This window comes from Oncorhynchus mykiss, unplaced genomic scaffold (genome assembly GCF_013265735.2).
Source record: "Oncorhynchus mykiss isolate Arlee unplaced genomic scaffold, USDA_OmykA_1.1 un_scaffold_164, whole genome shotgun sequence".
Classification (NCBI taxonomy): Eukaryota; Metazoa; Chordata; class Actinopteri; order Salmoniformes; family Salmonidae; genus Oncorhynchus; species Oncorhynchus mykiss.
This window is the reverse complement of record NW_023493668.1, coordinates 994,424-1,011,215: the sequence shown is the minus strand read 5'-3', so window position 1 is coordinate 1,011,215 and position 16,792 is coordinate 994,424. Positions and strand designations below refer to the sequence as shown.

The window sequence follows — 16,792 nt, the reverse complement described above, 5'->3', positions numbered from 1 at the left end:
TCCCTGACCATTATGCCCCTCTCCCCGACCAATATGCCCCTCTCCCGACCATTATGCCCCTCTCCCTGACCATTATGCCCCTCTCCCTGACCATTATGCCCCTCTCCCCGACCATTATGCCCCTCTCCCTGACCATTATTCCCCTCTCCCCTACCATTATGCCCCTCTCCCCGACCATTATGCCCCTCTCCCCGACCATGATGCCCCTCTCCCCGACCATTATGCCCCTCTCCCGACCATTATGCCCCTCTTCCCGACCATTATGCCCCTCTCCCCGACCATTATGCTCCTCTCCCCGACCATGAGGCCCTTCTCCCTGACCATTATGCCCCACCACCTCTCCCCTACCATTATGTCCCTCTCCCCGACCATTATGTCCCTCTCCCCGACCATTATGTCCCTCTCCCCGACCATTATGCCCCTCTCCCTGACCATTATGCCCCTCTTCCCTACCATTATGCCCCTCTCCCCGACCATTATGCCCCTCTCCTAGACCATGATGCCCCTCTCCCCGACCATTATTCCCCTCTCCCCGACCATTATGCCCCTCTCCTAGATCATGATGCCCCTCTCCCTGACCATTATGCCCCTCTCCCTGACCATTATGCCTCTCTCCCTGACCATTATTCCCCTCTCCCCGACCATTATGCCTCTCTCCCCGACCATGATGCCCCTCTCCCCGACCATGATGCCCCTCTCCCTGACCATTATGCCCCACCACCTCTCCCCTACCATGATGCCCCTCTCCCCGACCAATATGCCCCTCTCCCCGACCATTATGCCCCTCTCCCCGACCATTATGCCCCTCTCCCCGACCATTATGCCCCTCTTCCCGACCATTATGCCCCTCTCCCGACCATTATGCCCCTCTCCCCGACCATGATGCCCCTCTCCCCGATCATTATGTCCCTCTCCCCGATCATTATGTCCCTCTCCCCGACCATTATGTCCCTCTCCCCGACCATTATGTCCCTCTCCCCGACCATTATGCCCCTCTCCCCGACCATTATGCCCCTCTCCCCGATCATTATGTCCCTCTCCCCGATCATTATGTCCCTCTCCCCGACCATTATGTCCCTCTCCCCGACCATTATGTCCCTCTCCCCGACCATTATGCCCCTCTCCCTGACCTTTATTCACCTCTCCCTGACCATTATGCCCCTCTCCCCGACCAATATGCCCCTCTCCCCGACCATTATGCCCCTCTCCCTGACCATTATGCCCCTCTCCCCGACCAATATGCCCCTCTCCCGACCATTATGCCCCTCTCCCTGACCATTATGCCCCTCTCCCTGACCATTATGCCCCTCTCCCCGACCATTATGCCCCTCTCCCTGACCATTATTCCCCTCTCCCCTACCATTATGCCCCTCTCCCCGACCATTATGCCCCTCTCCCCGACCATGATGCCCCTCTCCCCGACCATTATGCCCCTCTCCCGACCATTATGCCCCTCTTCCCGACCATTATGCCCCTCTCCCCGACCATTATGCTCCTCTCCCCGACCATGAGGCCCTTCTCCCTGACCATTATGCCCCACCACCTCTCCCCTACCATTATGTCCCTCTCCCCGACCATTATGTCCCTCTCCCCGACCATTATGCCCCTCTCCCTGACCATTATGCCCCTCTTCCCTACCATTATGCCCCTCTCCCCGACCATTATGCCCCTCTCCTAGACCATGATGCCCCTCTCCCCGACCATTATTCCCCTCTCCCCGACCATTATGCCCCTCTCCTAGATCATGATGCCCCTCTCCCTGACCATTATGCCCCTCTCCCTGACCATTATGCCTCTCTCCCTGACCATTATTCCCCTCTCCCCGACCATTATGCCTCTCTCCCCGACCATGATGCCCCTCTCCCCGACCATGATGCCCCTCTCCCTGACCATTATGCCCCACCACCTCTCCCCTACCATGATGCCCCTCTCCCCGACCAATATGCCCCTCTCCCCGACCATTATGCCCCTCTCCCCGACCATTATGCCCCTCTCCCCGACCATTATGCCCCTCTTCCCGACCATTATGCCCCTCTCCCGACCATTATGCCCCTCTCCCCGACCATGATGCCCCTCTCCCCGATCATTATGTCCCTCTCCCCGATCATTATGTCCCTCTCCCCGACCATTATGCCCCTCTCCCTGACCTTTATTCACCTCTCCCTGACCATTATGCCCCTCTCCCCGACCAATATGCCCCTCTCCCCGACCATTATGCCCCTCTCCCTGACCATTATGCCCCTCTCCCCGACCAATATGCCCCTCTCCCGACCATTATGCCCCTCTCCCTGACCATTATGCCCCTCTCCCTGACCATTATGCCCCTCTCCCCGACCATTATGCCCCTCTCCCTGACCATTATTCCCCTCTCCCCTACCATTATGCCCCTCTCCCCGACCATTATGCCCCTCTCCCCGACCATGATGCCCCTCTCCCCGACCATTATGCCCCTCTCCCGACCATTATGCCCCTCTTCCCGACCATTATGCCCCTCTCCCCGACCATTATGCTCCTCTCCCCGACCATGAGGCCCTTCTCCCTGACCATTATGCCCCACCACCTCTCCCCTACCATTATGTCCCTCTCCCCGACCATTATGTCCCTCTCCCCGACCATTATGTCCCTCTCCCCGACCATTATGCCCCTCTCCCTGACCATTATGCCCCTCTTCCCTACCATTATGCCCCTCTCCCCGACCATTATGCCCCTCTCCTAGACCATGATGCCCCTCTCCCCGACCATTATTCCCCTCTCCCCGACCATTATGCCCCTCTCCTAGATCATGATGCCCCTCTCCCTGACCATTATGCCCCTCTCCCTGACCATTATGCCTCTCTCCCTGACCATTATTCCCCTCTCCCCGACCATTATGCCTCTCTCCCCGACCATGATGCCCCTCTCCCCGACCATGATGCCCCTCTCCCTGACCATTATGCCCCACCACCTCTCCCCTACCATGATGCCCCTCTCCCCGACCAATATGCCCCTCTCCCCGACCATTATGCCCCTCTCCCCGACCATTATGCCCCTCTCCCCGACCATTATGCCCCTCTTCCCGACCATTATGCCCCTCTCCCGACCATTATGCCCCTCTCCCCGACCATGATGCCCCTCTCCCCGATCATTATGTCCCTCTCCCCGATCATTATGTCCCTCTCCCCGACCATTATGTCCCTCTCCCCGACCATTATGTCCCTCTCCCCGACCATTATGCCCCTCTCCCCGACCATTATGCCCCTCTCCCCGACCATTATGCCCCTCTCCCCGACCATTATGCCCCTCACCCCGACCATTATGCCCTTCTCCCCTACCATTATGCCCCTCTCCCCGACCATAATGCCCCTCTCCCTCGACCATGATGCCCCTCTCCCCGACCATGATGTCCCTCTCCCCTACCATTATGCCCCTCTCCCCTACCATTATGCCCCTCTCCCCTACCATTATGCCCCTCTCCCCTAACATTATGCCCCTCTCCCCGACCGTTATTTCAGGGGTCTATAATGTGATGTATTTCCAGTGTGGAGCCTTGGAGAGGAGAGAGGACAGTCTGACCGAGCACTGATTCCTTCTAACTGTAGAACACACGACGTCCATCTCTGGGCGAGGGAGAAAGAAAAAATAAATCAGGCTGTTGTTGTTTTTCGCTAGTGAGGCCGCGGCGAGGAAGGGGACGGGGGAGCGAGGGGGGGTAGAGATTAGCAAATAACTGGGCCATGGGTAAACACACTGCTGCTCTGGTCCAATGAATATCCTGACCCATAGAGGAATACTCCCCTCACTCTAACCCTGACTCTAACCCTGACCCATAGAGGAATACCCCTCACTCTAATCCTCACTCTAACCCTGACTCTAACCCTGTCTCTAACCCTGACTCTAACACTAACCCTGACTCTAACCCTGACCCATAGAGGAATACTCCCCTCACTCTACCCCTGACCCATAGAGGAATACTCCCCTCACTCTAACCCTGTCTCTAACCCTGACTCTAACCCTGACCCATAGAGGAATACTCCCCTCACTCTAACCCTGTCTCTAACCCTGACTCTAACCCTGACCCATAGAGGAATACTCCCCTCACTCTAACCCTGTCTCTACTCCTGTCTCTACTCCTGTCTCTACCCGTGTCTCTACCCGTGTCTCGAACCCCTGTCTCGAACCCCTGTCTCGAACCCCTGTCTCGAACCCCTGTCTCGAAACCCTGTCTCGAACCCCTGTCTCGAAACCCTGTCTCGAACCCCTGTCTCGAAACCCTGTCTCGAAACCCTGTCTCTAACCCTGACCCATAGAGGAATACTCCCCTCACTCTAACCCTGTCTCTAACCCTGTCTCTACTCCTGTCTCTACCCCTGTCTCGAACCCCTGTCTCGAACCCCTGTCTCGAACCCCTGTCTCGAACCCCTGTCTCGAAACCCTGTCTCGAAACCCTGTCTCGAAACCCTGTCTCTAACCCTGACCCATAGAGGAATACTCCCCTCACTCTAACCCTGTCTCTACTCCTGTCTCTACTCCTGTCTCTACCCCTGTCTCGAAACTCTGTCTCTAACCCTGACCCATAGAGGAATACTCCCCAGTATTAACCTCCCCAGGGTTAATGTAGGAGGAGGAGGAGGACCAGGGTTAATGTAGTAGGAGGAGGAGGACCAGGGTTAATGTAGTAGGAGGAGGAGGACCAGGGTTAATGTAGTAGGAGGAGGAGGACCAGGACCAGGGTTAATGTAGTAGGAGGAGGAGGACCAGGACCAGGGTTAATGTAGTAGGAGGAGGAGGACCAGGGTTAATGTAGTAGGAGGAGGAGGAGGACCAGGGTTAATGTAGTAGGAGGAGGACCAGGGTTAATGTAGGAGGAGGAGGAGGACCGGGGTTAATGTAGTAGGAGGAGGAGGACCAGGGTTAATGTAGTAGGAGGAGGACCAGGGTTAATGTAGTAGGAGGAGGAGGACCAGGGTTAATGTAGTAGGAGGACGAGGAGGACCAGGGTTAATGTAGTAGGAGGGGGAGGACCAGGGTTAATGTAGTAGGAGAAGGAGGACCAGGGTTAATGTAGTAGGAGGAGGAGGACCAGGGTTAATGTAGTAGGAGGGGGAGGACCAGGGTTAATGTAGTAGGAGGAGGAGGAGGACCAGGTTTAATGTAGTAGGAGGAGGAGGAGGACCAGGGTTAATGTAGTAGGAAGAGGAGGAGGACCAGGGTTAATGTAGTAGGAGGAGGACCAGGGTTAATGTAGTAGGAGGAGGAGGACCAGGGTTAATGTAGTAGGAGGGGGAGGACCAGGGTTAATGTAGTAGGAGGAGGAGGACCAGGGTTAATGTAGTAGGAGGAGGAGGAGGACCAGGGTTAATGTAGTAGGAGGGGGAGGACCAGGGTTAATGTAGTAGGAGGAGGAGGAGGACCAGGGTTAATGTAGTAGGAGGAGGAGGAGGACCAGGGTTAATGTAGTAGGAGGAGGAGGAGGACCAGGGTTAATGTAGTAGGAGGAGGAGGACCAGGGTTAATGTAGTAGGAGGGGGAGGACCAGGGTTAATGTAGTAGGAGGAGGAGGACCAGGGTTAATGTAGTAGGAGGAGGAGGAGGACCAGGGTTAATGTAGTAGGAGGAGGAGGAGGACCAGGGTTAATGTAGTAGGAGGAGGAGGAGGACCAGGGTTAATGTAGTAGGAGGGGGAGGACCAGGGTTAATGTAGTAGGAGGAGGAGGAGGACCAGGGTTAATGTAGTAGGAGGAGGAGGACCAGGGTTAATGTAGGAGGAGGAGGAGGAGGACCAGGGTTAATGGAGGAGGAGGAGGACCAGGGTTAATGTAGTAGGAGGAGGAGGAGGAGGGTTAATGTAGTAGGAGGGGGAGGACCAGGGTTAATGTAGTAGGAGGAGGAGGAGGACCAGGTTTAATGTAGTAGGAGGAGGACCAGGTTTAATGTAGTAGGAGGAGGACCAGGGTTAATGTAGTAGGAGGAGGAGGAGGACCAGGGTTAATGTAGTAGGAGGGGGAGGACCAGGGTTAATGTAGTAGGAGGAGGAGGACCAGGGTTAATGTAGTAGGAGGAGGAGGAGGACCGGGGTTAATGTAGTAGGAGGAGGAGGACCAGGGTTAATGTAGTAGGAGGAGGAGGAGGACCAGGGTTAATGTAGTAGGAGGAGGAGGACCAGGGTTAATGTAGTAGGAGGGGGAGGACCAGGGTTAATGTAGTAGGAGGAGGAGGAGGACCAGGTTTAATGTAGTAGGAGGAGGACCAGGTTTAATGTAGTAGGAGGAGGACCAGGGTTAATGTAGTAGGAGGAGGAGGAGGACCAGGGTTAATGTAGTAGGAGGGGGAGGACCAGGGTTAATGTAGTAGGAGGAGGAGGACCAGGGTTAATGTAGTAGGAGGAGGAGGAGGACCAGGGTTAATGTAGTAGGAGGAGGAGGAGGACCAGGGTTAATGTAGTAGGAGGAGGAGGAGGACCAGGGTTAATGTAGTAGGAGGAGGAGGAGGACCAGGGTTAATGTAGTAGGAGGAGGAGGAGGACCAGGGTTAATGTAGTAGGAGGAGGAGGAGGACCAGGGTTAATGTAGTAGGAGGAGGAGGACCAGGGTTAATGTAGTAGGAGGAGGAGGACCAGGGTTAATGTAGTAGGAGGAGGAGGAGGACCAGGGTTAATGTAGTAGGAGGAGGAGGAGGACCAGGGTTAATGTAGTAGGAGGAGGAGGACCAGGGTTAATGTAGTAGGGGGGAGGACCAGGGTTAATGTAGTAGGAGGAGGACCAGGGTTAATGTAGTAGTAGGAGGAGGAGGACCAGGGTTAATGTAGTAGGAGGAGGAGGAGGACCAGGGTTAATGTAGTAGGAGGAGGAGGACCAGGGTTAATGTAGTAGGAGGAGGAGGAGGACCAGGGTTAATGTAGTAGGAGGAGGAGGAGGACCAGGGTTAATGTAGTAGTAGGAGTAGGAGGAGGACCAGGGTTAATGTAGTAGTAGAAGGAGGAGGAGGACCAGGGTTAATGTAGGAGGAGGAGGAGGACCAGGGTTAATGTAGTAGGAGGAGGAGGAGGACCAGGGTTAATGTAGTAGGAGGAGGAGGAGGACCAGGGTTAATGTAGTAGTAGGAGGAGGAGGAGGACCAGGGTTAATGTAGTAGGAGGAGGAGGAGGACCAGGGTTAATGGAGGAGGAGGAGGACCAGGGTTAATGTAGTAGGAGGAGGAGGAGGACCAGGGTTAATGTAGTAGGAGGAGGAGGAGGACCAGGGTTAATGTAGTAGGAGGAGGAGGACCAGGGTTAATGTAGTAGGAGGAGGAGGAGGACCAGGTTTAATGTAGTAGGAGGGGGAGGACCAGGGTTAATGTAGTAGTAGGAGGAGGACCAGGGTTAATGTAGTAGGAGGAGGAGGACCAGGGTTAATGTAGTAGGAGGAGGAGGACCAGGGTTAATGTAGTAGGAGGGGGAGGACCAGGGTTAATGTAGTAGTAGGAGGAGGAGGACCAGGGTTAATGTAGTAGGAGGAGGAGGAGGACCAGGGTTAATGTAGTAGGAGGAGGAGGAGGACCAGGTTTAATGTAGTAGTAGGAGGAGGAGGACCAGGGTTAATGTAGTAAGAGGAGGAGGAGGACCAGGGTTAATGTAGTAGGAGGAGGAGGAGGACCAGGGTTAATGTAGTAGGAGGAGGACCAGGGTTAATGTAGTAGGAGGAGGAGGAGGACCAGGGTTAATGTAGTAGTAGGAGGAGGAGGACCAGGGTTAATGTAGTAGGAGGAGGAGGAGGACCAGGGTTAATGTAGTAGTAGGAGGAGGACCAGGGTTAATGTAGTAGGAGGAGGAGGACCAGGGTTAATGTAGTAGGGGGGAGGACCAGGGTTAATGTAGTAGGGGGAGGACCAGGGTTAATGTAGTAGTAGGAGGAGGAGGAGGACCGGGGTTAATGTAGTAGGAGGAGGAGGACCAGGGTTAATGTAGTAGGAGGAGGAGGAGGACCAGGGTTAATGTAGTAGGAGGAGGAGGACCAGGGTTAATGTAGTAGGAGGGGGAGGACCAGGGTTAATGTAGTAGGAGGAGGAGGAGGACCAGGTTTAATGTAGTAGGAGGAGGACCAGGTTTAATGTAGTAGGAGGAGGACCAGGGTTAATGTAGTAGGAGGAGGAGGAGGACCAGGGTTAATGTAGTAGGAGGGGGAGGACCAGGGTTAATGAAGTAGGAGGAGGAGGACCAGGGTTAATGTAGTAGGAGGAGGAGGAGGACCAGGGTTAATGTAGTAGGAGGAGGAGGAGGACCAGGGTTAATGTAGTAGGAGGAGGAGGAGGACCAGGGTTAATGTAGTAGGAGGAGGAGGAGGACCAGGGTTAATGTAGTAGGAGGGGGAGGACCAGGGTTAATGTAGTAGGGGGATGAGGAGGACCAGGGTTAATGTAGTAGGAGGAGGAGGACCAGGGTTAATGTAGTAGGAGGAGGAGGAGGACCAGGGTTAATGTAGTAGGAGGAGGACCAGGGTTAATGTAGTAGGAGGAGGAGGACCAGGGTTAATGTAGTAGGAGGAGGAGGAGGACCAGGTTTAATGTAGTAGGAGGGGGAGGACCAGGGTTAATGTAGTAGTAGGAGGAGGACCAGGGTTAATGTAGTAGGAGGAGGAGGACCAGGGTTAATGTAGTAGGAGGAGGAGGACCAGGGTTAATGTAGTAGGAGGGGGAGGACCAGGGTTAATGTAGTAGTAGGAGGAGGAGGACCAGGGTTAATGTAGTAGGAGGAGGAGGAGGACCAGGGTTAATGTAGTAGGAGGAGGAGGAGGACCAGGTTTAATGTAGTAGTAGGAGGAGGAGGACCAGGGTTAATGTAGTAAGAGGAGGAGGAGGACCAGGGTTAATGTAGTAGGAGGAGGAGGAGGACCAGGGTTAATGTAGTAGGAGGAGGACCAGGGTTAATGTAGTAGGAGGAGGAGGAGGACCAGGGTTAATGTAGTAGTAGGAGGAGGAGGACCAGGGTTAATGTAGTAGGAGGAGGAGGAGGACCAGGGTTAATGTAGTAGTAGGAGGAGGACCAGGGTTAATGTAGTAGGAGGGGGAGGAGGACCAGGGTTAATGTAGTAGGAGGAGGAGGAGGACCAGGGTTAATGTAGTAGGAGGAGGAGGAGGACCAGGGTTAATGTAGTAGGAGGAGGAGGACCAGGGTTAATGTAGTAGGAGGAGGAGAAGGACCAGGGTTAATGTAGTAGGAGGAGGAGGAGGACCAGGGTTAATGTAGTAGTAGGAGTAGGAGGAGGACCAGGGTTAATGTAGTAGTAGGAGGAGGAGGAGGACCAGGGTTAATGTAGGAGGAGGAGGAGGACCAGGGTTAATGTAGTAGGAGGAGGAGGAGGACCAGGGTTAATGTAGTAGGAGGAGGAGGAGGACCAGGGTTAATGTAGTAGTAGGAGGAGGAGGAGGACCGGGGTTAATGTAGTAGGAGGAGGAGGACCAGGGTTAATGTAGTAGGAGGAGGAGGAGGACCAGGGTTAATGTAGTAGGAGGAGGAGGACCAGGGTTAATGTAGTAGGAGGGGGAGGACCAGGGTTAATGTAGTAGGAGGAGGAGGAGGACCAGGTTTAATGTAGTAGGAGGAGGACCAGGTTTAATGTAGTAGGAGGAGGACCAGGGTTAATGTAGTAGGAGGAGGAGGAGGACCAGGGTTAATGTAGTAGGAGGGGGAGGACCAGGGTTAATGTAGTAGGAGGAGGAGGACCAGGGTTAATGTAGTAGGAGGAGGAGGAGGACCAGGGTTAATGTAGTAGGAGGAGGAGGAGGACCAGGGTTAATGTAGTAGGAGGAGGAGGAGGACCAGGGTTAATGTAGTAGGAGGAGGAGGAGGACCAGGGTTAATGTAGTAGGAGGGGGAGGACCAGGGTTAATGTAGTAGGAGGATGAGGAGGACCAGGGTTAATGTAGTAGGAGGAGGAGGACCAGGGTTAATGTAGTAGGAGGAGGAGGAGGACCAGGGTTAATGTAGTAGGAGGAGGACCAGGGTTAATGTAGTAGGAGGAGGAGGACCAGGGTTAATGTAGTAGGAGGAGGAGGAGGACCAGGTTTAATGTAGTAGGAGGGGGAGGACCAGGGTTAATGTAGTAGTAGGAGGAGGACCAGGGTTAATGTAGTAGGAGGAGGAGGACCAGGGTTAATGTAGTAGGAGGAGGAGGACCAGGGTTAATGTAGTAGGAGGGGGAGGACCAGGGTTAATGTAGTAGTAGGAGGAGGAGGACCAGGGTTAATGTAGTAGGAGGAGGAGGAGGACCAGGTTTAATGTAGTAGTAGGAGGAGGAGGACCAGGGTTAATGTAGTAAGAGGAGGAGGAGGACCAGGGTTAATGTAGTAGGAGGAGGAGGAGGACCAGGGTTAATGTAGTAGGAGGAGGACCAGGGTTAATGTAGTAGGAGGAGGAGGAGGACCAGGGTTAATGTAGTAGTAGGAGGAGGAGGACCAGGGTTAATGTAGTAGGAGGAGGAGGAGGACCAGGGTTAATGTAGTAGTAGGAGGAGGACCAGGGTTAATGTAGTAGGAGGGGGAGGAGGACCAGGGTTAATGTAGTAGGAGGAGGAGGAGGACCAGGGTTAATGTAGTAGGAGGAGGAGGAGGACCAGGGTTAATGTAGTAGGAGGAGGAGGACCAGGGTTAATGTAGTAGGAGGAGGAGGAGGACCAGGGTTAATGTAGTAGGAGGAGGAGGAGGACCAGGGTTAATGTAGTAGTAGGAGTAGGAGGAGGACCAGGGTTAATGTAGTAGTAGGAGGAGGAGGAGGACCAGGGTTAATGTAGGAGGAGGAGGAGGACCAGGGTTAATGTAGTAGGAGGAGGAGGAGGACCAGGGTTAATGTAGTAGGAGGAGGAGGAGGACCAGGGTTAATGTAGTAGTAGGAGGAGGAGGAGGACCAGGGTTAATGTAGTAGGAGGAGGAGGAGGACCAGGGTTAATGGAGGAGGAGGAGGACCAGGGTTAATGTAGTAGGAGGAGGAGGAGGACCAGGGTTAATGTAGTAGCAGAAGGAGGAGGACCAGGGTTAATGTAGTAGGAGGAGGAGGACCAGGGTTAATGTAGTAGGAGGAGGAGGAGGACCAGGTTTAATGTAGTAGGAGGGGGAGGACCAGGGTTAATGTAGTAGTAGGAGGAGGACCAGGGTTAATGTAGTAGGAGGAGGAGGACCAGGGTTAATGTAGTAGGAGGAGGAGGACCAGGGTTAATGTAGTAGGAGGAGGAGGACCAGGGTTAATGTAGTAGTAGGAGGAGGAGGACCAGGGTTAATGTAGTAGGAGGAGGAGGAGGACCAGGGTTAATGTAGTAGGAGGAGGAGGAGGACCAGGTTTAATGTAGTAGTAGGAGGAGGAGGACCAGGGTTAATGTAGTAAGAGGAGGAGGAGGACCAGGGTTAATGTAGTAGGAGGAGGAGGAGGACCAGGGTTAATGTAGTAGGAGGAGGACCAGGGTTAATGTAGTAGGAGGAGGAGGAGGACCAGGGTTAATGTAGTAGTAGGAGGAGGAGGACCAGGGTTAATGTAGTAGGAGGAGGAGGAGGACCAGGGTTAATGTAGTAGTAGGAGGAGGACCAGGGTTAATGTAGTAGGAGGGGGAGGAGGACCAGGGTTAATGTAGGAGGAGGAGGAGGAGGACCAGGGTTAATGTAGTAGGAGGAGGAGGAGGACCAGGGTTAATGTAGTAGGAGGAGGAGGACCAGGGTTAATGTAGTAGTAGGAGGAGGAGGAGGACCAGGGTTAATGTAGTAGGAGGAGGAGGAGGACCAGGGTTAATGTAGTAGGAGGAGGAGGAGGACCAGGGTTAATGGAGGAGGAGGAGGACCAGGGTTAATGTAGTAGGAGGAGGAGGAGGACCAGGGTTAATGTAGTAGGAGGAGGAGGACCAGGGTTAATGTAGTAGGAGGAGGAGGAGGACCAGGGTTAATGTAGTAGGAGGAGGAGGACCAGGATTAATGTAGTAGGAGGAGGAGGAGGACCAGGGTTAATGTAGTAGGAGGGGGAGGAGGACCAGGGTTAATATAGTAGTAGGAGGAGGACCAGGGTTAATGTAGTAGGAGGGGGAGGAAGACCAGGGTTAATGTAGTAGGAGGAGGAGGACCAGGGTTAATGTAGTAGGAGGAGGAGGACCAGGGTTAATGTAGTAGGAGGAGGAGGACCAGGTTTAATGTAGTAGGAGGAGGAGGACCAGGGTTAATGTAGTAGTAGGAGGAGGAGGTGGACCAGGGTTAATGTAGTAGGAGGAGGAGGAGGACCAGGGCTAATGTAGTAGGAGGAGGAGGAGGACCAGGGTTAATGTAGTAGGAGGAGGAGGACCAGGGTTAATGTAGTAGGAGGAGGAGGAGGACCAGGGTTAATGTAGTAGGAGGAGGAGGACCAAGATTAATGTAGTAGGAGGAGGAGGAGGACCAGGGTTAATATAGTAGTAGGAGGAGGACCAGGGTTAATATAGTAGTAGGAGGAGGACCAGGGTTAATGTAGCGGGAGGAGGAGGACCAGGGTTAATGTAGTAGTAGGAGGAGGAGGAGGACCAGGGTTAATGTAGTAGGAGGGGGAGGAGGAGGAGGACCAGGGTTAATGTAGTAGTAGGAGGAGGAAAAGGATCAGGGTTAATGTAGTAGGAGGAGGAGGAGGACCAGGGTTAATGTAGTAGGAGGAGGAGGAGGACCAGGGTTAATGTAGTAGGAGGAGGAGGAGGACCAGGGTTAATGTAGTAGGAGGAGGAGGACCAGGGTTAATGTAGTAGGAGGAGGAGGAGGACCAGGGTTAATGTAGTAGGAGGAGGAGGACCAGGGTTAATGTAGTAGGGGGAGGAGGAGGACCAGGGTTAATGTAGTAGTAGGAGGAGGAGGAGGACCAGGGTTAATGTAGTAGGAGGAGGAGGAGGACCAGGGTTAATGTAGTAGGAGGAGGAGGAGGACCAGGGTTAATGTAGTAGTAGGAGGAGGAGAATGACCAGGGTTAATGTAGTAGTAGGAGGAGGAGGAGGACCAGGGTTAATGGAGGAGGAGGAGGACCAGGGTTAATGGAGGAGGAGGAGGACCAGGGTTAATGTAGTAGGAGGAGGAGGAGGACCAGGGTTAATGTAGTAGGAGGAGGAGGAGGACCAGGGTTAATGTAGTAGGAGGAGGAGGACCAGGGTTAATGTAGTAGGAGGAGGAGGAGGACCAGGGTTAATGTAGTAGGAGGAGGAGGACCAGGATTAATGTAGTAGGAGGAGGAGGAGGACCAGGGTTAATGTAGTAGGAGGGGGAGGAGGACCAGGGTTAATATAGTAGTAGGAGGAGGACCAGGGTTAATGTAGCAGGAGGAGGACCAGGGTTAATGTAGTAGGAGGAGGAGGACCAGGGTTAATGTAGTAGGAGGGGGAGGAGGACCAGGGTTAATGTAGTAGGAGGAGGAGGACCAGGGTTAATGTAGCGGGAGGAGGAGGACCAGGGTTAATGGAGGAGGACCGGGGTTAATGTAGTAGTAGTGGGTCTGGATTACAGTAGACCAGGGTTAATGTATTAGTGGGTCTGGATTACAGTAGACCAGGGTTAATGTAGTAGGAGGAGGAGGACCAGGGTTAATGTAGTAGGAGGAGGAGGACCAGGGTTAATGTAGTAGGAGGAGGAGGACCAGGTTTAATGTAGTAGGAGGAGGAGGACCAGGGTTAATGTAGTAGGAGGAGGAGGTGGACCAGGGTTAATGTTTTAGGAGGAGGAGGAGGACCAGGGTTAATGTAATAGGAGGAGGAGGAGGACCAGGGTTAATGTAGTAGGAGGAGGAGGACCAGGGTTAATGTAGTAGGAGGAGGAGGAGGACCAGGGTTAATGTAGTAGGAGGAGGAGGACCAAGATTAATGTAGTAGGAGGAGGAGGAGGACCAGGGTTAATATAGTAGTAGGAGGAGGACCAGGGTTAATATAGTAGTAGGAGGAGGACCAGGGTTAATGTAGCGGGAGGAGGAGGACCAGGGTTAATGTAGTAGGAGGAGGAGGAGGACCAGGGTTAATGTAGTAGGAGGGGGAGGAGGAGGAGGACCAGGGTTAATGTAGTAGGAGGGGGAGGAGGAGGACCAGGGTTAATGTAGTAGTAGGAGGAGGAGGAGGACCAGGGTTAATGTAGTAGGAGGAGGAGGAGGACCAGGGTTAATGTAGTAGGAGGAGGAGGAGGACCAGGGTTAATGTAGTAGGAGGAGGAGGAGGACCAGGGTTAATGTAGTAGGAGGAGGAGGAGGACCAGGGTTAATGTAGTAGGAGGAGGAGGAGGACCAGGGTTAATGTAGTAGGAGGAGGAGGAGGACCAGGGTTAATGTAGTAGGAGGGGGAGGACCAGGGTTAATGTAGTAGGAGGATGAGGAGGACCAGGGTTAATGTAGTAGGAGGAGGAGGACCAGGGTTAATGTAGTAGGAGGAGGAGGAGGACCAGGGTTAATGTAGTAGGAGGAGGACCAGGGTTAATGTAGTAGGAGGAGGAGGACCAGGGTTAATGTAGTAGGAGGAGGAGGAGGACCAGGGTTAATGTAGTAGGAGGGGGAGGACCAGGGTTAATGTAGTAGGAGGATGAGGAGGACCAGGGTTAATGTAGTAGGAGGAGGAGGACCAGGGTTAATGTAGTAGGAGGAGGAGGAGGACCAGGGTTAATGTAGTAGGAGGAGGACCAGGGTTAATGTAGTAGGAGGAGGAGGACCAGGGTTAATGTAGTAGGAGGAGGAGGAGGACCAGGTTTAATGTAGTAGGAGGGGGAGGACCAGGGTTAATGTAGTAGTAGGAGGAGGACCAGGGTTAATGTAGTAGGAGGAGGAGGACCAGGGTTAATGTAGTAGTAGGAGGAGGACCAGGGTTAATGTAGTAGTAGGAGGAGGACCAGGGTTAATGGAGGAGGAGGAGGACCAGGGTTAATGTAGTAGGAGGAGGAGGAGAACCAGGGTTAATGGAGGAGGAGGAGGACCAGGGTTAATGTAGTAGGAGGAGGAGGAGAACCAGGGTTAATGTAGTAGGAGGAGGAGGAGGACCAGGGTTAATGTAGTAGGAGGAGGAGGACCAGGGTTAATGTAGTAGGAGGAGGAGGAGGACCAGGGTTAATGTAGTAGGAGGAGGAGGACCAGGATTAATGTAGTAGGAGGAGGAGGAGGACCAGGGTTAATGTAGTAGGAGGGGGAGGAGGACCAGGGTTAATGTAGTAGGAGGAGGAGGAGGACCAGGGTTAATGTAGTAGGAGGAGGAGGACCAGGATTAATGTTTTAGGAGGAGGAGGAGGACCATGGTTAATGTAGTAGGAGGAGGAGGAGGACCAGGGTTAATGTAGTAGGAGGGGGAGGAGGACCAGGGTTAATATAGTAGTAGGAGGAGGACCAGGGTTAATGTAGCGGGAGGAGGAGGACCAGGGTTAATGTAGTAGGAGGAGGAGGACCAGGGTTAATGTAGCAGGAGGAGGAGGACCAGGGTTAATGGAGGAGGACCGGGGTTAATGTAGTAGTAGTGGGTCTGGATTACAGTAGACCAGGGTTAATGTAGTAGTGGGTCTGGATTACAGTAGACCAGGGTTAATGTATTAGTGGGTCTGGATTACAGTAGACCAGGGTTAATGTATTAGTGGGTCTGGATTACAGTAGACCAGGGTTAATGTAGTAGTGGGTCTGGATTACAGTAGACCAGGGTTAATGTATTAGTGGGTCTGGATTACAGTAGACCAGGGTTAATGTAGTTGTGGGTCTGGATTACAGTAGACCAGGGTTAATGTATTAGTGGGTCTGGATTACAGTAGACCAGGGTTAATGTAGTAGTGGGTCTGGGTTACAGTAGACCAGGGTTAATATAGTAGTGGGTCTGACATACAGTAGACCAGGGTTAATATAGTGGTGGGTCTGGATTACAGTAGACCAGGGTTAATGTGGTAGTGGGTCTGAAATACAGTAGACCAGGGTTGATGTTGTGATGGGTCTGGAATAAAGTAGACCAGGGTTAATGTAGTAGTGGGTCTGGATTACAGTATTAATGTAGTAGTGGGTCTGGAATACAGTAGACCAGGGTTAATGTATTAGTGGGTCTGGATTACAGTAGACCAGGGTTAATGTATTAGTGGGTCTGGATTACAGTAGACCAGGGTTAATGTATTAGTGGGTCTGGAATACAGTAGACCAGGGTTAATGTAGTACTGTAGTGATTAGAGAAGAGATGGGTTGGTGGTGGGGGGAGGTCGGGGGAGGCTGTAGGAGTCTGATTAGAGATGGGTTGGTGGTAGGGGGAGGTCGGGGGGAGGCTGTAGTGGTCTGATTAGAAAAGAGATGGGTTGGTGGTGGGGGGAGGTCGGGGAGGTCGGGGGGGGGGGGGGCTGTAGTGGTCTGATTGGAGATGGGTTGGTGGTAGGGGGAGGTCGGGGGGAGGCTGTAGTGTTCTGATTAGAGAAGAGATGGGTTGGTGGTAGGGGGAGGCTGTAGTGGTCTGATTAGAGATGGGTTGGTGGTCAGGGGGAGGTTGTAGTGGTTTGATTAGAGAAGAGATGGGTTGGTGGTAGGGGGAGGTCGGGGGGAGGTTGGAGTGGTCTGATTAGAGATGAGATGGGTTGGTGGTGGGGGAGGTTGGAGTGGTCTGATTAGAGAAGAGATGGGTTGGTGGTGGGGGGAGGTCAGGGGGAGGTTGGAGTGGTCTGATTAGAGAAGAGATGGGTTGGTGGTAGGGGGAGGCTGTAGTGGTCTGATTAGAGATGGGTTGGTGGTGGGGGGAGGTCGGGGGGAGGTTGGAGTGGTCTGATTAGAGATGGGTTGGTGGTCGGGGGGAGGTTGGAGTGGTTTGATTAGAGAAGAAATGGGTTGGTGGTGGGGGGAGGTCAGGGGGAGGCTGTAGTGGTCTGA

General features: G+C 53.4%; 1 pseudogene; it reads left to right on the top strand.

Moving 5' to 3' along the window:
* LOC110512086 overlaps window positions 1-16,792 on the top strand; it is a 62,191-nt pseudogene that overhangs the window by 12,824 nt on the left and 32,575 nt on the right.